This window comes from Glycine max, chromosome 1, assembly GCF_000004515.6.
Source record: "Glycine max cultivar Williams 82 chromosome 1, Glycine_max_v4.0, whole genome shotgun sequence".
In the NCBI taxonomy this organism is placed as follows: Eukaryota; Viridiplantae; Streptophyta; class Magnoliopsida; order Fabales; family Fabaceae; genus Glycine; species Glycine max.
The window spans coordinates 15,308,957-15,319,152 of NC_016088.4; positions in this window are offsets into that span (position 1 = coordinate 15,308,957).

Below are 10,196 nucleotides of genomic sequence, written 5' to 3' on the forward strand. Positions count from 1 at the left end.
TAAACCTATTGAGACACCCAGAAATCAAGAAGGAACACTCGAGCAAATTCTGACAGTTGAAAGCTTTGCCTCGGATATCCGATTGAGCCCTATAATATATCATGGAGCTCGAAAGTGGAAATCGAATGCGGACGCAAATTCGTATGGCCATAACTTTCGACTTGGTTGTCCGATATATTTTTATGATATGTTGAGACCGTCGTTGTTGAAAAATGAAGCCCATCACAAACACAAACAGCCATAACGTTTCCTCCAGATATTCGCGTATGGTCAGAAACCTATTGAGACACACGGAAATCAACAAGGAACACTCGAGCAAATTCTGACAGTTGAAAGTTTTGACTGGGATGTCCGATTGAGCCCAATAATATATCATTTAGCTCGATAGTGGAAATCGAATGCCGATGCAAATTCGGATGGCCATAACTTTCGATTCGGTTGTTCGATATATTTTTATGATATGTTGAGACCGTCGTTGTTTAAAAATGAAGCCCATCGCAAATACAAACGGCCATAACCTTTCATTCGGATCTCTGCATAATGCCAAAAACCTATTGAGACACCCAGGAACAACCAAGGAAGACTCGGGAAAATTCTGACACGCGAAAGTTTTGACTTGGATGTCCAATTGAGCCCAATAATATATCATTGAGCTAGAAAGTGGAAATCGAATGCCGACGCAAATTCGGATGGCCATAACTTTCGACTCGATTGTCCGATATATTTTTATGATATGTTGAGATAGTCGTTGTTGAAAAGTGATGCCCATCGCAAATACAAACGGCCATACCCTTTGCTCATGATCTTCGCATAAGGCCGGAAACCTATGGAGACACCAAGAAATCAACAAGGAAACTCGGGCGAATTCTGACGGGCAAATGTTTTGACTCAGATGTCCAATTGAGGCCCATAATATATCATGTAGCTCGACAGTGGAAATCGAATGCCGACGCAAATTCGGATGACCATAACTTTCGACTCGGTTGTCCGATAGCTTTTTATGATATATTGAGACCGTCGTTGTTTAAAAATGAAGCCAATCACAAATACAAACAGCCATAACATTTCCTCCAGATCTCCGCGTAAGGTCAGAAACCTATTGAGACACCCGGAAATCAACAAGGAACACTCGAGAAAATTCTGACAGTTGAAAGTTTTGACTTGGATGTCCAATTGAGCCCAATAATATATCAATTAGCTCGATAGTGGAAATCGAATGCCGACGCAAATTCGGATGGCCATAACTTTCAATTCGGTTGTTCGATATATTTTTATGATATGTTGAGACCGTCGTTGTTGAAAAATGAAGCCCATCGCAAATACAAACGGCCATACCCTTTCCTCTAGATCACCGCATAAGGCCGGAAACCTATGGAGACACCAAGAAATCAACAAGGAAGACTAGGGCGAATTGCGACAGGCAAACGTTTTGACTCAGATATCCAATTGAGGCCCATAATATATCATGTAGCTTGAAAGTGGAAATCGAATGCCGAAGCAAATTCGGACGGTCTTAACTTTTGAATCGGTTTTCCGATAGATTTTTATGAAATATTGAGACCGTCGTTGTTGAAAAATGAAGCCAATCACAAATACAAACAACCATAACATTTCCTCCAGATCTCCGTGTAAGGTCATAAACCTATTGAGACACCCGGAAATCAACAAGGAACACTTGACAAAATTCTGACAGTTGAAAGCTTTGCCTCGGATATCCGATTGAGCCCCATAATATATCATGGAGCTCGAAAGTGGAAATCGAATGCCGACGCAAATTCGGATGGCCATAACTTTCGACTCGGTTGTCCGATATGTTTTTATGATATGTTGAGACCGTCGTAGTTGAAAAATGAAGCCCATCGTAAATACAAATGGCCATAACCTTTCATCCGGATCTCTGCATAATGCCAGAAACCTATTGAGACACCCAGGAATAACCAAGGAAGACTCTGGAAAATTTTGACACGCGAAAGTTTTGACTTGGATATCCGATTGAGGCCAATAATATATCATTGAGCTCGAAAGTGGAAATCGAATGCCGAAGCAAATTCGGATGGCCATAACTTTCGACTTGGTTGTCCGATATATTTTTATGATATGTTGAGATAGTCGTTGTTGAAACATGATGCCCATCGCAAATACAAACGGCCATACCCTTTGCTCATGATCTTCGCATAAGGCCGGAAACCTATGGAGACACCAAGAAATCAACAAGGAAACTCGGGCGAATTCTGACGAGCAAACGTTTTGACTCAGATGTCTATTTGAGGCCCATAATATATCATGTAGCTCGAAAGTGGAAATCAAATGCTGAAGCAAATTCGGACGGTCATAACCTTTGACTCAGTTTTCCAATAGATTTTTATGATATATTGAGACCGTCGTTGTTGAAAAATGAAGCCAATCACAAATACAAACAGCCATAACGTTTCCTCCAGATCTCCGCGTAAGGTCAGAAACCTATTGAGACACCCAGAAATCAACAAGGAACACTCGAGCAAATTCTGACAGTTGAAAGTTTTGACTTGGATGTCCGATTGAGCCCAATAATATATCATTTAGCCTGATAGTGGAATTCGAATGCCGACGCAAATTCGGATGGCCATAACTTTCGATTCGGTTGTTCGATATATTTTTATGATATGTTGAGACCGTCTTTGTTGAAAAATGAAGCCCATCGCAAATACAAACGGCCATACCCTTTCCTATGGATCTCCGCAAAAGGCTGGAAACCTATGGAGACTCCAAGAAAGCAACAAGGAAGACTCGGGCGAATTTTGACGGGCAAACATTTTGACTCAGATGTCCAATTGAAGCCCATAATATATCATGTAGCTCGAAAGTGGAAATCGAATGCCGACGCAAATTCGGATGACCATAACTTTCGACTCGGTTGTCCGATAGATTTTTATGATATATTGAGACCGTCGTTGTTGAAAAATGAAGCCAATCGCAAATACAAACAGCCATAACATTTCCTCCTGATCTCTGCGTAAGGTCAGAAACCTATTGAGACACCCGGAAATCAACAAGGAACACTCGAGCAAATTCTGACAGTTGAAAGCTTTGCCTCGGATATCCGATTGAGCCCCATAATATATCATGGAGCTCGAAAGTGGAAATCGAATGCCAACGCAAATTCGGATGGCAATAACTTTCGACTCGGTTGTCCGATATATTTTTATGATATGTTGAGACCGTCGTTGTTGAAAAATGAAGCCCATCGTAAATACAAATGGCCATAACCTTTCATCCGAATCTCTGCATAATGCCAGAAACCTATTGAGACACCCAGGAACCAACAAGGAAGACTCGGGAAAATTCTGACACGCGAAAGTTTTGACTTGGATGGCCGATTGAGCCCAATAATATATCATTGAGCTCGAAAGTGGAAATCGAATGCCGACACAAATTCGGATGGCCATAACTTTCGACTTGGTTGTCCGATATATTTTCATGATATGTTGAGATAGTCGTTGTTGAAAAATGATGCCCATCGCAAATACAAATGGCGATACCCTTTCCTCTGGATCTCGGCATAAGGCCGGAAACCTATAGAGACATCAAGAAATGAACATGGAAACTCGGGCGAATTCTGACGGGCAAACGTTTTGACTCAGATGTCCAATTGAGGCCCATAATATATCATGTAGCTCGAAAGTGGAAATCGAATGCCGAAGCAAATTCGGACGGTCATAACTTGGTGGAAGCTTGCTTTCTGGAGCTTCTATGGAGGCTAGATCTTTGAGCTTCAATGAGGTCCTTCAATGGTGATTTTTCACCATGGAGATGCAGCGGAAGGCAAAGGTGAAGAGGAGAGGGGAGGCACCATCCACTAGGGAATAAGCCAAGGAAGAAGGAGCTTCACCACCAAGAATTGCCTTGGATAAGAAGCTTGAAGAGGATGCTTTAATGGAGGAAAAGAAAGAGAGAAGGAGGGAGCACGAAATTGAAGGAATAAAAGAGGGAAAGAAGTGGAACTTTGATGTTTATCTCATAAGACTTTCATTCATCAAAGTTACAACAAGTGTTACACATGCTTCTATTTATAGACTAGGTAGCTTCCTTGAGAAGCTTTCTTAAGAAAACTTCCTTGAGAAGCTTTCTTAAGAAAATTTCCTTGAGAAGCTTCTTTGAGAAAACTTCCTTGAGAAGCTAGAGTTTAGCTACACACACCCATCTAAAAACTAAGCTCACCTCCTTGAGAAGCTTCCTTGAGAAGCTAGAGCTTAGCTACACACCCATATAATAGCTAAGCTCACCCCCATGAAAAAAAAACATGAAAATACAAAAAAAAAATCGTACTACAAAGACTACTCAAAATGCCCTGAAATACAAGGCTAAAACCCTATACTACTAGAATGGCCAAAATACAAGGCCCAAAAGAAGAAAACAACCTATTCTACTATTTACAAAAAAGAGTGGACCCAACCTTGGCCCATGGGCTCAAAAATCTACCCTAAGGTTCATGAGAACCCTAAGGCCTTCTTTATCAACTCTAGCCTAATCCTCTTGGAGCCTCTTGCTCATGGCTCTGGTAACTGGTCCTTTCCTAGGGAGGATTGCATCATCCCCTCCCCCTTGAAGAGGATTTGACCTCAAATCTGTTGGTTCCTCCTCCTCTATATCAGCTCCACCTGCAAAAGGAATTAGATCAGAAATATTAAAAGTGGTGCTAACTCCATACTCTCTTGGAAGGTCCAACCTATAGGCATTATTATTGATCCTCTCCAAGACCTGAAAAGGTCCTTCCCCTCTTGGGCTAAGCTTGGATTTCCTTTTAGTAGGGAATCTTTCCTTCCTAAGATGGAGCCAAACCCAGTCCCCCTCATTAAGAACTAGCTCCTTTCTTCCTCTATTGCCCTTAGGTTAATACACCTTTGTTTGGTTCTCTATTTGGGTCTTAACCCTCTCATGCAACTTCTTTACAAACTCTGACCTAGATTCCCCTTCTTTATGTATAAAAGAAGTGTCAAGTGGGAGGGGAATGAGGTCTAAGGGTGTTAAGGGATTGAACCCATAGACAACCTCAAAAGGGGATTGCTTGGTGGTTCTATGAACCCCCCTATTGTAGGCAAATTCTACATGAGGAAGATACTCATCCCAAGACTTAGGGTTGCCTTTTAGAAGAGCCCTTAAAAGAGTGGATAAAGACCTATTCACTACCTCTGTTTGCCCATCAGTTTGTGGATGACAAGTGGTAGAGAAAAGAAGCTTAGTTCCTAGCTTAGCCCATAATGTTTTCCAGAAGTGGCTAAGGAACTTAGCATCTCTATCTGACACAATGGTCCAAGGCAAACCATGGAGTCTCACAACTTCCCTAAAAAAGAGTTTTGAGATATGGGAAGCATCATCCACCTTGTGGCATGGTATAAAGTGTGCCATCTTGCTAAACCTATCCACCACTACAAAGATAGAGTCTACACCTCTTTGGGTTCTAGGGAGCCCAAGGACAAAGTCCATACTAATGTCTACCCAAGGTGCAGATGGAATGGGTAAGGGTGTGTATAGCCCATGAGGCATCACCCTAGACTTGGCTTGTAAACAAGCCACACACCTAGTGCAATACTTATGGACATCTTTCTTCATATGGGGCCAATAGAACTTTTCTTTGAGTAAGACAAGGGTCTTGTCTATCCCAAAGTGGCCCATGAGCCCACCCTTATGGCTATCCTTCACAAGTAATTTCCTGATGGTTCCTTGGGGTATGCAAAGCTTTCCCTCTTTGAACAAATACCCCTCAGCCAAATAGTATCCATCTTGGGCCTTTTTCCCACAACTCTTGTAAATGGGAGAGAAATGTTCATCTAAAGCATACAAGTCCCTAATGTTATCAAATCCTAAAATTTGAGCTCCTAGGGAGCAAAACAATGTGTGTCTCCTAGAGAGGGCATCAGCTACCACATTTGTTTTTCCCTTTTTGTATTTGATAACATATGGAAATTGCTCTAGGTACTCTACCCATTTTGCATGACAAATTCCTTGGAAACAAGGTAATGTTCCCAAGTTCGGAGTACTCTTATTAAGGCATAAAGCTCTTTATCATAGGTGGGGTAGTTAAGGGTGGCACCATGAAGCTTTTCACTAAAATAAGCAATAGGGTGCCCACCTTGCAACAAAACAGCTCCAACTCCCACTCCAGAGGCATCACATTCTAGCTCAAAAGTTTTAGAAAAGTCAGGAAGAGCTAGAACAGGTGCCTTAGTAAGCTTTTCTTCGAGCAAAGCAAAGGCTTGCTCTTGTTTTTCACCCCAGGTAAATGCCACATTCTTCTTCACTAGCTCATTGAGAGGTGATGCAATTGTAGAGAAATTAGGAACGAACCTTCTATAGAAGCTTGCCAACCCATGGAAGCTCCTAATATCTCCCACACTTTTTGGGGTGGGCCATTCTTGGATGGCCTTAATTTTCTCAGGGTCCACTTGGACCCCATTTCTACCAACTACAAACCCTAAGAAAACTATATTATCTACACAAAAAGTACACTTCTCTATATTTGCATAGAGGGTGTTTTTCCTAAGGACTGAAAGAACTTGCCTGAGATGTCCTAAGTGATCATCTAGGCTCCTACTGTACACTAAAATATCATCAAAATAAACAACTACAAATCTACCTATGAAATCCCTTAAGACATCATGCATAAGCCTCATAAAGGTGCTTGGTGAATTAGTGAGCCCAGGCATCACTAGCCATTCATACAAACCAAACTTGGTCTTGAAAGCGGTTTTCCACTCATCACCCTTTTTCATCCTGATTTGGTGATACCCACTTTTAAGATCAATTTTTGAAAAGATATTGGCACCATGCAACTCATCAAGCAAATCATCAAGTCTAGGAATGGGGTGCCTATACTTTACAGTGATGTTGTTGATGGCCCTGCAATCTGTACACATTCTCCACGTACCATCCTTTTTGGGCACCAACAACACTGGCACAACACATGGGCTTAGGCTCTCTTGGACCCAGCCCTTCTTCAACAATTCTTTTACCTGAGACTCTATCTCTTTAGTCTCCTGAGGATTAGTCCTATAGGCTGGCCTATTAGGAAGGCTTGCTCCTGGGACTAAATCTATTTGGTGTTCTATTCCCCTTAAAGGAGGTAGCCCAGGGGGTATCTCTTTAGGAAATATATCACCAAAGTCATGTAAGAGTTCTTGGACCTTTGGGGGTAAGGTCTCAAATGTAGGAATTGTGGCAGTGCTAAGGGATGTTTCCCTTGATAGGAGAAGGTAGAAAGATTGTTTAAGAAGGAGTGCTCTTTTAATATCACCTTTTGTTGCAAAATGATTTTCCTTCTTAACAATCTTCTTGGAGGAATCCTTTTCCTCTTTTTCCTTCCCCTTGGCCTCTGAAGACAAGGCCTTACTATCCTTCTTTTTCTTTTGTTTTTCTAGTTTTTCTTCCTCATCCCTCTTATCTTTCATAGTTAGTTGATCTCTGGCCACCTGTGAAGGTGTTTGAGGATGCAACACAAATTTAGTGCCAAGATGGGTGAGGGTAATCTCATTAGTTAGGCCATTGTAAATGATCTTCCTATCAAATTGCTACGGCCTTCCTAAAAGAATATGTCCTGCCTCCATGGGAACTATATCACAATTAACTTCATCCTTATATGTCCCAATGGAGAAAGGAACCTTCACTTGTTGGTTAACTATCATTTCCCCTTGCTCATTGAGCCATTGAAGTTTATAAGGTTTTGGGTGGGGAATGATAGTGAGGTTCAACTTGGAAACCAATCTTGTGCTACAACAATTGCAACAAGATCCTTATGACATGGAAATTTGATCACTATTTTTATGATATGTTGAGATAGTCGTTGTTGAAAAATGATGCCCATCGCAAATACAAACGGCCATACCCTTTCCTCTAGATCTCCGCATAAGGCCGGAAACCTATGGAGACACTAAGAAATCAACAAGGAAACTCGGGCGAATTCTGACGGGTAAACGTTTTGACTCAGATGTCCAATTGAGGACCATAATATATCATGTAGCTCGAAAGTGGAAATCGAATGCCGAAGCAAATTCGGACGGTCATAACTTTTGACTCGGTTTTCCAATAGATTTTTATGATATATTGAGACCGTCGTTGTTGAAAAATGAAGTCAATCACAAATACAAACAGCCATAACGTTTCCTCCAGATCTCCGCGTAAGGTCAGAAACCTATTGAGACACCCGGAAATCAACAAGGAACACTCGAGCAAATTCTGACAGTTGAAAGTTTTGACTTGGATGTCCCATTGAGCCCAATAATATATCATTTAGCTCGATAGTGGAAATCGAATGCCGACGCAAATTCGGATGGCCATAACTTTCGATTCGGTTGTTCGATATATTTTTATGATATGTTGAGACCGTCGTTGTTGAAAAATGAAGCCCATCGCAAATACAAACGGCCATAACATTTCCTCCAGATCTCCGCGTAAGGTCAGAAACCTATTGAGACACCCGAAAATCAACAAGGAACACTCGAGCAAATTCTGACAGTTTAAAGCTTTGCCTCGGATATCCGATTGAGCCCAATAATATATCATGGAGCTCGAAAGTGGAAATCGAATGCCGACACAAATTCGGATGGCCATAACTTTCGACTCGGTTGTCCGATATATTTTTATGATATGTTCAGACCGTCGTTGTTGAAAAATGAAGCCCATCGCAAATTCAAACGGCCATACCCTTTCCTCTGGATCTCCGCATAAGGCTGGAAACCTATGGAGAAACGAAGAAAGCAACAAGGAAGACTCGGGCGAATTTTTACGGGCAAACATTTTGACTCAGATGTCCAATTGAGGCCCATAATATATCATGTAGCTCGAAAGTGGAAATCGAATGCCGACGCAAATTTGGATGACCATAACTTTCGACTCGGTTGTCCGATATATTTTTATGATATATTGAGACCGTCGTTGTTGACAAATGAAGCCAATCACAAATACAAACAGCCATAACATTTCCTCCAGATCTCCGTGTAAGGTCATAAACCTATTGAGACACCCGAAAATCAACAAGGAACACTCGAGCAAATTCTGACAATTGAAAGCTTTGACTCGGATATCCAATTGAGCCCCATAATATATCATGGAGCTCGAAAGTGGAAATCGAATGCCGACGCAAATTCGGATGGCCATAACTTTCGACTCGGTTGTCCGATATATTTTTATGACATGTTGAGACCGTCGCTGTTGAAAAATGAAGCCCATCGTAAATACAAATGGCCATAACCTTTCATCCGGATCTCTGCATAATGCCAGAAACCTATTGAGACACCCAGGAACTAACAAGGAAGACTCGAGAAAATTCTGACACGCGAAAGTTTTGATTTGGATGTCCGATTGAGCCCAATAATATATCATTGAGCTCGAAAGTGGAAATCGAATGCCGACACAAATTCGGATGGCCATAACTTTCGACTTGGTTGTCCGATATATTTTTATGATATGTTGAGATAGTCGTTGTTGAAAAATGATGCCTATCGCAAATACAAACGGCGATACCCTTTCCTCTAGATCTCCGCATAAGGCCGGAAACCTATGGAGACACTAAGAAATCAACAAGGAAACTCGGGCGAATTCTGACGGGTAAACGTTTTGACTCAGATGTCCAATTGAGGACCATAATATATCATGTAGCTTGAAAGTGGAAATTGAATGCCGAAACAAATTCGGACGATCTTAACTTGTGAATCGGTTTTCCGATAGATTTTTATGATATATTGAGACTGTCGTTGTTGAAAAATGAAGCCAATCACAAATACAAACAGCCATAACATTTCCTCCAGATCTCCGTGTAAGGTCATAAACCTATTGAGACACCCGGAAATCAACAAGGAACACTCGAGCAAATTCTGACAGTTGAAAGCTTTGCCTCGGATATCCGATTGAGCCCCATAATATATCATGGAGCTCGCCAGTGGAAATCGAATGCCGACACAAATTCGGATGGCCATAACTTTCGACTCGGTTGTCCGATATATTTTTATGATTTGTTGAGACCGTCGTTGTTGAAAAATGAAGCCCATCGTAAATACAAATGGCCATAACCTTTCATCCAGATCTCTGCATAATGACAGAAACCTATTGAGACACCCAGGAACCGACAAGCGCAGACTCGGGCAAATTCTGACACGCGAAAGTTTTGACTTGGATTTCCGATTGAGCCGAATAATATATCATTGAGCTCGAAAGTGGAAATCGAA